A 13,864-nucleotide genomic window follows, 5' to 3' on the forward strand; every position below is an offset into this window, starting at 1 on the left:
TGTACCTAGCAAGCTTGAAAGAGCCGCAGCATGTCCAAAATAGAGGGACGTCTTCTGATGCACCCGGAACAGAGGAAGCACTCATATATTTGTGGAACCATGCATGTGCTTGTGTGTGCATGAATGAATGAGCGACGCTGTTTCACCTTTATTTACATGATGAATTTAGATTAGCGATTCAACATTAGATTAGGCTTTTAGATTAGACATTAGCAAATACTCATGTTGTTTAAGCATTGGAATCCCTGAAAAAACTATACCATGTGTTCTTAAAGGGAAGAAACCCTGTCTTACTCATCTTTCAATAAAGGATGATGGGTGGATGGGTGGGTGGGTATGTGGGTCAAAGAATATGTAGTATCGTGATCCTTGGAGATATGGAGGAATAGTAGTATAACTATATAATGAAAATTATTCAGTCCTGTATTATCATAAACCAAAAAAAAAAAATCCAAACCCATTGCCATTGAGTTGATTTTGACTTGTAGTGACCCTAGAGGACAGAGCAGAATTGCCCCATAGGGTTTTCAAGGCTGTAAACCTTTACAGAAGCAGACTGCCACATCTTTCTTCCATGGAGAAGCTGATGGATTCAAACTGCCGACCTTTCAGTTAGCAGCCAAGCACTTAACCACTGTGCCACCAAGGCTCCTTGGTATTACCATATGGCCCAGCAGTTCCATTTTAGTGTGTGTCCTAAAGATTTGAAAGCAGAGACTCAGATACTTGTACACCAATGTCCACCGCAGGCCTATCACAGTAGCCAAAAGGAGGAAACAACCCAAGTGTCCGTCAACAGATGAATGAATAAACAAAATGTGGTGTGTACATACGATGGAATATTACTCAGTCATAAAGAGAAATGCTACAACGTGTGTGAACCTCGAGAACATTATGCTGAGTGAAAGTCAGACAGGAAAAGGAGAAACATGGTATGAACCCTCATTTGTGAAATATGTAAAAGAGGCAAATGTATGCAGACCAAAGTTTATTAGTGGTTACCAGAGGCAAGTGGAAGGGCAGAGAGGGAAAGTTATGGCTTTAGGGGCACTGAGTTTCTGTGAAGGGTGATGAAAAAATTCGGAAACAGTGAGTGGTGATGGCTACACAACGTGGTGAACATAATTGATGTCACTGAACTGTACACATAAAAAAGGTTGAAATGGCAAATGTTATATATTTTATCACAATTTAAAAAAAAAATTAGTCCTTCCTGAGGCAGGACAGACTAAATGACTTACTGTGTCTGTTTCCAACCCACATATCTACAGAGAGTGTTCAGGAATATTTGTGTGTAGACCCTGAACGTATGATGTAACTAACTCAGGTTTCTCAAAAGTTATTCCCTGCTAACCTGTGAGTGGCCATCAGGGAATTCCATCTTACCACCTCTCATACTTGGGTAGGTGGTCATCTCCAGCATTGGTGCCCCATGGGTCCCTCTTCTGCTGCCACTAACTGTGATGACTCCACCTGGTAATCCATGAAGGGCCAGCGGACTCCCAGGACAAACAGAACAAAAATGATGATATGCAAAACTGATTTGTTCATTTCGCTCAAGGATCAGGTAGACATGAATAGAGCAGTACAGCATTGGGGGAAAAAAAAGGTAAAAAGCTTTATTTAACTTGATCACTTCCAAGTACCAACGAAAAAAGGAAGCCCAACAGACATTGGCCTTGAGAGTTCTGTCTCATGTCCCCTCAGGACCTCTTTGTCTGTCTCTCTTGGCTTTCCCATCTTTTTTCTGAAGTCTCTAGTATTTCCTTGGACCAGTGTCCATCCTTCTTCATTCCCCACAGAAAGTCAGGAGGTTCTGCCAGATGTTCATGGAGACCCTCCTCCTGGCAGCATTTGTTGACTAAGGAGCACAATGGTGGGCTTTCTGATTCCACCCAGTCTTCCACAGGGAGGGTTGGCTCATTTCATCATTAGCCCTGGAGCAAACACACTTCAATCCAAGGTGAGCACTCATTGTTTTCCCAGGGTCAACACAGTCTGATCTCATATGAGGAAGGACTTAGCTTGTCATTGACCCTGCCCCTTATAAAACAATAACCCCAGCATTAAGGTAATTCCTCTAAGAAGCATCACTTGGTCCTGAGCTTGGCTTGTAATATGAGAGTCATGATGTTCGTTGTTAAGTGCTCTCAGCATCTGAAATGACTCTAATTAGATTCTTTCTAATTCCTAATATCCCCCGATGAAAGATGCATAGGCAGCCAGGTAGTTCATTCAGCCATAATAAGAATTATCCAGAATGGTCCATCCATGCATAGGTTCTACCTCTGACGGGGTGGGACAGGGTGGAGGGTGTATAGAGAGTATGCTGTCCTCATGATATCACCACTGGGATGCTGGAGGACTGTGTCCAGACATTTCTTAGTCTCCAAGTTGACATTACAAATGACTTGACCCTTTCCAGTTTACCAAAAATTTTCACATACATTATATCTTCTAATCTAACACCCCTGGGAGGTTGGTAGTATTCTTGTCCAGCATACCGTTAAGGAAACTGAGACTCGGAGACTTACCTGAGGTCATATAATTGATGAGAGGCAGAGTCAGGCCTAAAACACAGGCCCCCTAACCCTCCTGCTCCCTCCACTTTATCTTGTTTCAATATTTTCATATTTTCATCTAGAAGGCACCATTGGTGCCAAGACTGCTACCATGCCAGGTGAGAAATTCAAAGCCACTTCCTTCTTCTCAAGACAGAGCTAGATGCTGGGTGTCCTGAGGATACAGAGACTAATGCCAGCATTTTATCCTGAGGCCTAGAGAGAAAACATGGCATGAACAAAGACACCCCATTGCGTCATCTAGAGGGAAGAGAGAAGAAGAGGAAGAGAAGGAAAAGGAGAGGAAAGAAGGGTCAGTAAACAATCCTCCAAGGATTTCTTGAAAATCACGCACACATACAAACCACACACACCTACCACACTCACACAACACGCATACATACACACCACAGGTCCTATACATATACACACATGTATACACACACTACACACCATATACACACAAACACCACAGATAACACACCACATACACGTGAACATACCACATATATACACACATACCATGTGCACACGGACCATGCACATCTGTCTGACAGTGTAATGGAATGAGCTTAAGCTCTGGAGTGGGTGAACCTGGTTAGTTTTCCACCTTCAACATTTTTAGCTGTGAGTCTCTAAGTAAATCACCAGATCTTTCTAAGTCTTAGTTTTCTTATCTGTAAAATAAGGGAATTAATGTCCACCCAAAGGCCACAAAAAGCACAAAAAATTGTCAAGCCACAGACTGGAGGAGAGGAGATAAGGGAATATGAGCCAAGGGAGACAGAGCGGGAAATGTTTAAGATCAGCAGATAAAAATCTTAGAAGTCAAGTTGAAGAAACCATTCTGTAGAACTCACAAAAAACCCCAGAAGAAAGTTCAAATTCTTTTCTCCTTACGATTTTGATACCAAGCCCAGCTTCCCCTCCCTCTTGGGAATCCTCCATCCATCACCATCTAATGTGTCCTCCAGACGGTGTGAGGTGACTCTCCCAGCTGCCTCTGGCCCGGCTTCCTCCTCTTCCCACACCCTGGATCCTGTGGCCAGACCCGAGCCGGCCAGCCAGGGGTCGGCAGACCTGAGACACAGGCCTGGGCCTCTCCAAGGCCCACTGCAGAGGCAGCGGCTGAAAGCAAGAACTAGCACTTAGGGAAGCTACTGGGAGGGTTTGGAGGGGTCAACTTGGAACTTAGATTTTGAAAGGTGGAGGGTAGGGAAAGGAATAGGCCCATTGCTTTCATTTTTCTGGCCTAGGTGCAAACAACTTGCACTTGACTCCTAACAGAAAAATTAATGGTTTGAATCCACCCAGTGGCACTGCAAAAGAAAGGCCTGGCTATCTACTTCTTTAAAGATTACTGCCAAGGCAACCCTCTGGAGTTCAGTTCTATTCTGTAAACACATGGGGTCCCCATGAGTAGGAATTGACTCCAATGCAATGGGTTTATTCGAAGGCCAAGGGCCAAAGTGGGAATCCTATGTAGAGGTTGATGAGCAAATTAGCTTAGCTGAACCCAGAGCTGGTGCTGAAGGGTAAAGGGAGACAAAAAGCGTTGATGAGAGGGTCAGACAGCCTGCAGCCACAGGGCTCTGCGGACATCAACTCGGTGGACTGAGTCTGCACTGGCAGCTGGGGGCATGGAGAGGGAAACTGGGCTGCATTAGGCCTCTTCAGAAACAAGTGGGGGTGGTGGGCTGGGGATGAGGGAAACCGAGGCAGCTACATGAAGCAGGCCCCCACTGAAAAGTGCAGGCATTAGTGTGCCCAGCGCTGTGACGCTGTTCCCAGTGAATGATGCACAGGGCAGCTTTGATCCCTGCAGCGTGGAACAGCATCCCAGGGACCAGCCCTTCTCCTCGTTAAAACGGACCCTCCTCCACCCCCACTCTTCCTTTTGCAACATCCTGGGTTTTCTTCTGCCCCTGACTTCCCCACGACACCCCACCCTCACACACCCTCCTTATCCAGACACCCAACCTGCTGAGAGCAACAGCTGAGCTGTTCTCTACCATGAGTCAGCAGCCCAGAGGCTGCCTCATCCATGCCTAGAAGGACAGGGATGGACGGACACCCTTTGAAGGCTTCTCCTGGACCACCTGGGCTCTAGTCCTGGCCATGTGACCTGCAGCATCCTATGTCATTTCTCCATGTATTTTCCTCAAAGGAAGTGGAAAAGTTTCCTGCAGCCCTATGCTCTGTGATACTTCTCTCCCTTGCATATGAGTAAGGGTGGGATCTCCTACATCTTAGACACTGAGCCACGGAGCCTGCAAGGCAATTCAAGTTAAGAGAGGTTAAAGCGATCACCCAAGTTTGCACAGCCAGGGAACACTGAGCCAGGATTTAGAACTCTGTTCAGTTTGCCTCTGGCTGGGTACACAGGAGTCTCAACAAGCGGCTCTCAACAAGCGGTGATATGTTGCAGATAGATATTGTAACACTGAATGACAGGAAATTCAATGGGGTCAAGTTAGCTAAAACAGCTGAACAAGGGGTTCCCAAGGCCTGGGACCTTAGTAATGATTCCCCCAGGATGGACTGTCTCCCCAAAACTGGCTGGGCCTATTCCCAGAATCTCTGATGAGTGTTGTTCACTCTTTCTGGTCCCCCTCCCTCCCACCTGAAAAGTACAAGCTATGCAGGTTCCCCACTGGCAACAATGACTGGTGGGGTGCCACCCGCTGCACTGCTCTGGGAAATTCCAGGCCCGTACACCCACCCCCCACGTCCTTGTGTAGGACCTTGTCCCCTGCACAGTGACACAGGGGCAGGCTAAATCAGCCCAGCTCTGACTTCCCTCTACAACAGGTCCCTGCAGTGCAGAGCTTGGGTCAGAAGTCTGGGGCTTGGGAAATCCTGGGTTCCCTGGGCACCTGACTCAAGGCCTGATTCAAGGGAAAGTTGCCTTCACCCCGTTTGCCCCCAAATTTCTCCTGTTAATTGAGATAATGACCCAACTCCCAGGGCCACTTGCAGCTTGAAACAGGCTTTGAGATGCTGGGATGAAAAGCACTGGGCTGAGTACAAAGCAGCAGTGCAGCAGCCCTGGGAGTGGAGGCCCGCTGGGCCTCCCCAGCCCCCACGCTGAGTCAGTTCCTCCCTCTGGCAGGATTTCACCTCTGTATCCCAGAGACAGCCACCCCTCCCTCAGGGAAAGGTGGGGTTCCCAAGGATTGTGAACTTCAACTCCCCACCATAGGAGGGTGGTCTGTGGCCGTGATGCTGGTGGGGACCCAACCACACATTCATACCCTCGTCGCTCCTTAGCACGTTTGGGAGAGGACACGACTCAGCAATGAGCATCCTTTGTTACACCTGAGGAGACCTAGGAACAAAGAGGGGAGTGCATTTCCCAAGGTCCCACAGCACATCTGAGGAAAGAGCAGATCTGAAGCCTTCAGGCTCCCACGTCCCTCCCCCAGATGGCAGCCAGACTCAGGCTACTCATTCATTTAAATACAGAGTTCTTCTGTGAGCTTCATAAGGTGCCCTGGTGGTGCAATGGTTAAGCAAGCTTGGCTGCTGACCAAAAGGTAGGTGGTTCAAACCCACCCAGCAGCTCCACAGAAGAAAAGCCTGGTGATCTGTTCCTATAAAGATTAAACCAAACCTGTTGCCACTGAGTTCCCTCTGACTCATGGCAACTCCAGAGGACAGAGTATAACTGCCCCATAGGGTTTCCAAGGCTGCAAATCTTTACCGAAGCCGCCTGCCACGTCTTTCTCCTGCAGAGCGGCTGGGGAGTTCAAACCACCAACCTTTAGATTAGCAGCCGAGCACTCAACCACTGCACCACCACGGCTCCTTCGGTAAAGATTATCGCCTAGAAAACCCAATAGGGCAGTTCTACTCTCTCCCGTGGGGTCACTAGGGGTCAAACTCTGCTCAGCTGCACCTAACAACCACACCAGTTGCTGTGTTGTTGATTCCAACTCATGACAACCCCAAGTGTGTCAGAGTAGCACTGTGCTCCATAGGGTTTTCAATGTCTGTGACCTTTTAGAAGTCGATTGCCAGGGCTTTCTTCCGAGGTGCCTCTGGGTGAACTCGAACCTCCAAGCTTTTGATTAGCAACCAAGTGTTTAACCATCTGAACCACTCTGAACTCCAGGGGTGTGACAGAAACATAGTCTTTGCCTTCAAGGAATGTCTGCTGCTGCTTGACTAAACCCAATAACACCCGCATGACTACTATCTCTTTAGTCCCTGGGAGGATCACCAGATGGGTTAAAAATTTGAGCAAGGGAACGAGGTCTTATGGAAGGTCCAAGGTGGGAACTGCTGATGAAAGGTTTCCATGCTGGTCTCTGCTAATGGATTCGAACAACATAGCCCTCCAAGACCTCCTGCTCCTGCTGGTCTCCATGTGGCATCCATGAGACTCAGCTTCCCAAACCTGGCCCCTTGGGTGCCCATCCACCTCCCAAGGGACTCAGGTTCCCCACTCAGAATTTGGACATGTCATTAACAGTCAGCCAGCACCCACTCTGGGCCAGGTCCTGCACTAGGGACAAATGGGACACGGTTTCTGCTCTCAGAGTAAGAAGAAAAACGTGCAGCCAACAAGACTGGCAGTGATGCGTGCTGGAATGGGAGCAAGCACGAGCAGTGTGCCATGGGAGTCGGAGAAGATGGGTTGATTTATTCAAGCACAGAAGGCTGCTCACTTGCACTTTTGGAACCAAGACCCTCCCCTTCTCGGTTTTTTAGGCCTCTCCCTCAATTCCAGGCCTACTGTAATATTCCTTAAACCAGCCAGAATCGTTGAGCTCGAAGCAAGCTGTTAGCAGGTTCATTTCTGGGAGCTCCCTCCACCCTGGGAAGCTTGCAGAGTTGGGATCAGAATAGCACCCTGGGTTGTTTGACGACTGAGTTGATGGACCTGAAGTCTTAAGGTGGCACCGAAACCAGAGCACGCACTTCAGGAGGTATTTGTTGCTTTACTCCTGGTTCTTTCAAATTGGAGGCCAGTGGTGGTTCAGAGGTAGAATTCTCACCCTTCATGTGGGAGACCTGGGTTCAGTTCCTGGCCAATGCGCCTATCTGCCAGTAGAGGCTTGCGTGTTACTAAGTGCTGGACAGGTTTCAGGGGAGCTTCCAGACTAAGATGGATGAGGAAGAAAGGCCTGGCCATCTACTTTAGAAAATCAGCCAGTGGAGACCCTATGGATCAGAATGGTTTGATCCACAACAGACCATGGGGGTGGTGCAGAACCAAGCAGCGTTTCGTTCCCTTGTGCATAGGGTCATCACGAGTCAGGGCCAACTCCACAGCAGCTAACAACAACAACTTTCAAATTCACACTTATTATGGGAAGGTTTTTTTTTAAGGGTGGTTAAACTCCAGAAATGAAGGATTAGAGAAATTGTGTAATGACTTTACAAAACAAAAAAACAAACCAAACCCGTTGCCATGGAGTCAATTCCAACTCATACTGACCCTATAGGACAGAGTAGAACTGCCCCACAGGGTTTCCAAGGAGCAGCTGGTGGATTCGAACTGCCAACCTTTTGATTAGCAGCCCAGCATTAAACCACTGCTTTCTAGGGCTCCAGTGACTTTACAGGAGGGCTTTCAAATGGAGATGTCACTCAATTGTTTAAGGGGGCTCAGGTAGAGCCTGGGCCCGAGACAGGGGCATGACAGGGGCATCACCGAGATCACCTCTCACCCCTTCAGCTGGGGTGGATCTGAAGGCTGCAGGGAAGGCAAAGGAGAGAGTAGGAGTGTGAGAAGCCGCTGGGTTTGTTTTTCCTATTTGTCTGGGCGCAGGGCTCACTCCTCCTGGCACTAGTCCTTCCTGGGGCCCAGGCTCCAGTTTGTTAGTTTTAACTGGAACAATTTCCTTTGAACTCAGCTTGAATTAGCATCACCATGGCGATGGATCAGAGTTTTCACAAGTCGACCTGGTCTTCACCCCTTAAGCAATTAGTTCAGAGGCGAAGAGGAGGAGGAGGAGGAGAAGAGGAGGGAAAGATAAAAGGATGTGTGTTGGGGGGAAGATGAGGGGACGGGTAGGGAGGGAAGGAAGAGGAGAGTGGGAGGAAGTAAAGTGATGAGGTAGGGGAATGAAGGGGAAAGAGGGGGCAGTGGAAAGATGAGGAGGTGGGATGTTTCCCTGATTGTCAGCTGAGAAGGCTGGGGGACAAGTGGGGAAGACGGGCAAGGAGGAGGAAGAGGGTGAGGACATGAAGGAGAATCATTCTGGCCTGCCAAATTAAGCCACTAGAGTATTCCCCACTGGCCTTTGCCTCCCCCAGCCCTTTTCCTGGCACCCAGCCACCACCCCATTGCCATGGAGTAGATTCCAACTCATAGCGACCATATAGGTCCCTACAGTAGAACTGCCCTATAGGGTTTCCAAGGAGCAGCTGGTGGATTCAAACCGCCGACCTTTTGGTTAGCAGCCGAGCTCTTAACCACTGTGTCACCAGAGTTCCACCCACCCGTCCATCAATCAGGAAAAACCAAAGAAGAGAGTCTTTAACCTGTGGCCTCTGAGGGATTCTGTGCTCTTTGTACTTCTCAAGCCCAGCAGCTCAACCCCCCTATGCAGTCACCCCCAGGCAGCAAGCCCACCCTCTGCTCGTTCCTCGTGCTGGGACCAAGCTAGTATGAGAGAAGAACAGAGGCTTGGAGCTTGAGAGCTGAGGACTTGCCCTGTGACCTCCAGCAAGTTCAGGCCTCTCTGATAAACGGTGTCTACGGTCTCTCCTTGTCAGGGTTCTGTGAGGGAGGGTCAAGTGAGGTAAGTGAAAGGGCGTGGCCCTTTGGGGGCTGGAGGGGGGTGTTCTGTGCCCTGGGGGAGACCTGGATTGTTGCCACCGTGGTCTCTCTGTGTCTAGAATAATTGTTTCCTTGCTTGTCAGCTCTCTCATTTGACTGGAGCTTTAACAAGACAGGGACAATGTCTTAGTCATCACTGAATTCCCAAATACTAGCACTATACAAGTTGACCTGGCCTTCAAATAAATATTCTTCAAATGAATGAATGAATGAACTATTGTTATTCTTTCAAAAATGGATTGTGAGTGTAGGGAAAGAGGAGCAGCAAACCAGAATCCTCCAGAATTGGGTGGAATTGAGGAGCTCTCTTTCTTCAAGACTCAGTCTATCCCCACCTCCTCCAGGAAGCCCTCCAGACTTACCACTCCTCCCCTCTCCTCCTCATGCCCCTTACCCCTGGGACCCCTCTGTGCTCCCGGGGCCCCTGTAATCATCTCCATCATCTTATAGCATAATCATTGGCTTACTTGTCCATCTCCCCCGCTCATAGGTTGCGCTCCATGAAGACAGGGCCAGTGTCTCTTTCCCCAGCTCCTAGCATACTGCAGCCACTGAGCAGATGCTCAAAGGATGTCTGTAGACTGCCTGAACCTGAGCGTTCCTGGGCCACCTGGACCACCACTCAGCCATGTCCCGGCACTGGCCTAGGTGTTGGGTTTCAGAAGCCAGTGAATACAGTCCCTGGGGGAAGTAAATAGGTAAACAGAAGACTCACAATGCAACATGCCAGGCAAAAAACAGAGACAATAAAAGGATGGGGGGTGCAGACAACTCAGTCCGATCGGGCAAGAGGCTTCAGAGGGACATCACTCCCACTTTCCCTGTGAAGAGCTGAGAAGAGGTATTTCCTAGGCCAACAACCAGAATACTGGCTATTCTTAAGGGTGCAGGGTGTTTGAAGAAAGAGAAAAAAGATGGCACTGGGTTTTTTAATCTATTCAACATCATGATAAATGGAGAAAAGATTGAAGTTGTCAAGGATTTCATTTTACTTGGATCCACAATCAACAGCCATGGAAGCAGCAGTCAAGAAATCAAAAGATACATTGCATTGGACACACCTGCTGCAAAAGACCTCCTTAAAGTGTTCAAAAGCAAGGATGTCACCTTGAAGACTAAGGTGCTCCTGACCCACACCATGGTGTTTTCAATCACCCCATATGCGTGTGAAAGCTGGACGATGAATAAGGAAGACTAAAGAATTGACGCCTTTGAATTATGGTGTTGGCGAAGAATACTGAATATACCATGGACTGCTGAAGAATGAACAAATCTCTTTCAGAAGAAGTACAGTCAGAATGCTTCTTAGAAGGGAGGATGGCTAGACTTCATCTCACATACTTTGGACATGTTATTAGGAGGAACCAGTCCCTCGAGAAGGACATCATATTTTGTAAAGTAGAGCGTCAGCAAAAGAGAGAACGACCCTCAGTGAGATGGACTGCCACAGTGGCTGCAACAATGGGGTCAAACATAACAATGATTGTGAGGATGGCGCAGCACTGGGCAGTGTTTCATTTTGTGGTACATAGGGTCGCTATGAGCCGGAACCAATTCGAGGGGACCTAACAACAACAACAATGTATTCTCCAGGATTGTCTGGGTGGTGCAAATAGTCAGTGTGCCCCACTGCTAACTGAAAGGTTAGAGGTTTGAGTCTACCCAGAGGCACCTCGGAAGAAAGGCACGGTGATCTACTTCTGAAAAATCAGTCATTGAAAATTCTGTGGGGCAGTTCTACTCTGACATTCATGGGGGCGCCAAAAGTCAGAGTTGACAGTAACAGGTTTGGTTTTGTATTCTTGGGAGGTCTATTCTCAAACGGTCACCATTACTTGGAATCCACACCACAGCAACAGGTTTTTTATTCTCAAGGAGAGTCAGATGGTGGGAAAAAGCCTCCCAGACAGGAGAGAGGAGAGAGATGGTGTGTGCTATTAAAGGTTATATGGCTATGAGAACTCACCCAGGCTTGGTGTCTACAGCTAGAATATATTTATCGTATTAGGATCAAAAGTCTCCTTTTTGCAAGCTCAGTGTCTCATGCTTTTGTGTTTTCCTTTGCTTCCTTCTTTCACTGGGGCTGGCCCACCAGCAGGATGAAGAATGGGTGCCCTGGAGTCATGTGGGATCCAGCACCAGCTCCACCACTTCTTAGCTGGGTGAGATTGTGTCAGGTATCAGCAAGTTGCATACCTTCTCAGACCTCACTTCCTCGTCTGTAAAGTGGGGATAATAATAGACCCTATCCCTTTGGTTGTTGCAAGAATTAAATGAGGTAATCCCTGGAAAGCACCTAGGACAGTGCCCAGCCTGTGGCAAGAGCTCAGTCAGCATTAGCTATTACCACCTTGCACCCCTTTTTTTTTCAGTCATGTGTCAGATGAAAGTAAAATGCTTTCTTGGAACTGCCAAAGTCATATCACCCACGCCTCTTCTTCCAAATAGAACAGCCTTTCTCTTCAGAAGGTCTCTCTACATGTGACCCGACTATTCCCACCTGTCCTGCGAATTTCCTTCTTTTCCCTCGCTTTCTGCATTTCTCACCCTTTGGTTCCTTCTCCATTTCCCCATTTGCTGTCATAGCATCCCTTTCCAGCCCTCACCACTGCTCCTCCTCCTCTTTTCCCCAGTCCTGCCTTTGGCCTCTCTCCCTCGCTCTCCTTCCCCTTTCCTCCTCTGCTGCTCATTATAAAAAAGAAATCTTTCTAAATATGCCAAAAATGCCCTCATCCCCCAAGGACCCCAGTCCAGCACAAAGGGCTGGTTCTTTCTGGCTGCTTCGTGTGGCCTCCTCCTTGCCCACTGCCTTTGAATAGTGGCCTCATTCGCATGACTGGAAGGGCTAACTGGGGATTTTCCCACATGGCTGGGTGTGGAGGAGGGCTGGGACAGCAGTGAGCGGGATGGAGGCGGATGGAATCAAGCAGTTGAGACTCTTCCCAAATCTTCGCTTATCCTCAGGGAAAAACAAACTGCTTACTTGAAATCATGAATAATTCCTTGGAACCTAAAGAATTTCATCAGCTTTGCTTGAAACTGTAGCAGGAAAGAATTAGGTTAGGAGTCAGGAAGACTCTTCAGACCAAGAGGAGGGCCACCATGCAGAATGTTCCATCTCAAGGACGTAAAGATTTGGCCTTCAGCCTGGGCCAGGTTCGGAGTCCTTTAGCACGGGGGCAGAGGACCCCCCTGTATGTGAGCCCTCCTGGGATTCTCCAGGGGAACGCTGTCTTCCTATGCACTGACACCTCCTTCTCTCCCTCCGCCCCACACCCCGCCCAGTGCTCCATGGCAAGCCTCTGGTTCCAGCTGAGTCCCAAAGAAAACATGCCTCATGCATCTCAGGGCTGGGGGAAGGCAGACAGCAAAGGAAGGGGAGCATCCACGGCCTTCCAATCCCAGTCGGAATCCAGCCTTACCGAGGAAGGACGCTGGGGCAGGGTGAGCACAGAGCCTCCCTCCAAAGGCCGTGGAATTGCCCAGGCTGGAGAAAAATGGGGGTAGAAACCCTCAGCATTTCCTAGCACATCCCTGTCCTCCCTGGGTCTGAATTTCCCAATCTCTTTCCAGCATTTTCCTCCCCACCCTCCCCAACCCCACCCCCTAGCAGCTGGGCAGCTGGAAGTCTGTGGTGTTTCTGAGTTAATCAAAAACTCCTGTACTTTGCCCTTGAATTGCACCATCATTCCTTTGTCCTGGGGCCATGGGGCCAGTTTGCTCTTCTCTGGCTTATAAAATAGTGTTTAGAAGAGTAAAAGTGGAAGGTGAGGGAGAAGGAAAGGGGGGTTAACGTTTTTCCTGGCCTCCTCCGAGCTTCAGGGACTGGGCTTGGGAGATACTGTCCTCACAACTGTGCTCTTGGTGGGACCTCCATTTTACATTTAAGCAACTGAGGGGGAAAGCCTTGGAGAAACTTTCCCAAGATTTCGTAAATATGCAGTGAAAGATGGAAGATGCTTTGAGGCTTCCTGTAGAGTTTTCAGGGTCCTTCCAACCCAGATTAGGTTAGAAAATAGAATACGAACAGCATGAACAGCACGCTGGGAGGAGCTGTGACATTTAAGCTTGGAAAGAAGACTGAGGGTTGGGAAGACTCACAGAAGGCAGTCTTCATACAGCCTTGGGCTATTACACAGAGGGAGAGCCCCAGGGAAAAGTGGGAAGGCCCAAGGGGCTGGAACTTCCTTTGGACCAGGTGGCAGCCAAGACAACCCCGCGTATGGCTAAACCCAGTAGAGAGGGTCTACAGTAGAGAGGGTTAAAGAGCACCCCAATTCCAGTACCCTCCCAAAGCCCTGAGAATCTTGGCCTGGCCTGAAAATAGGAGATTGGTATACCTTGCTGGAGAAGCTCAGGGCAAAGGTTCCATTCCTTAAAATGGGTGCCCAGCAAAACAAGAAGAGCTTGGGTAACAGCTGTGGAGGGTGCCATCACCCCTCTGTTTTTCTCCCCTCAAATGCCTGCTCCTTCTTGGGCCTAAGTGAGCAGCCCCTCATGCCCCCTGGGCACC

General features: G+C 48.8%; 1 long non-coding RNA gene across 1 annotated transcript; it reads right to left on the reverse strand.

The window, feature by feature from the left end:
- Positions 1-1,473: 1,473 nt before the first annotated feature.
- LOC126061171 (uncharacterized) lies at positions 1,474-12,899 on the reverse strand. The gene is made up of 3 exons (XR_007513696.1): positions 12,774-12,899; positions 9,819-10,032; positions 1,474-2,822 (listed from the first exon to the last, which is right to left on the reverse strand). It is a non-coding gene; the product is annotated as an uncharacterized LOC126061171 (long non-coding RNA).
- Positions 12,900-13,864: the final 965 nt, after the last annotated feature.

This window comes from Elephas maximus, chromosome 17 (assembly GCF_024166365.1).
Source record: "Elephas maximus indicus isolate mEleMax1 chromosome 17, mEleMax1 primary haplotype, whole genome shotgun sequence".
Lineage (NCBI taxonomy): Eukaryota > Metazoa > Chordata > Mammalia > Proboscidea > Elephantidae > Elephas > Elephas maximus.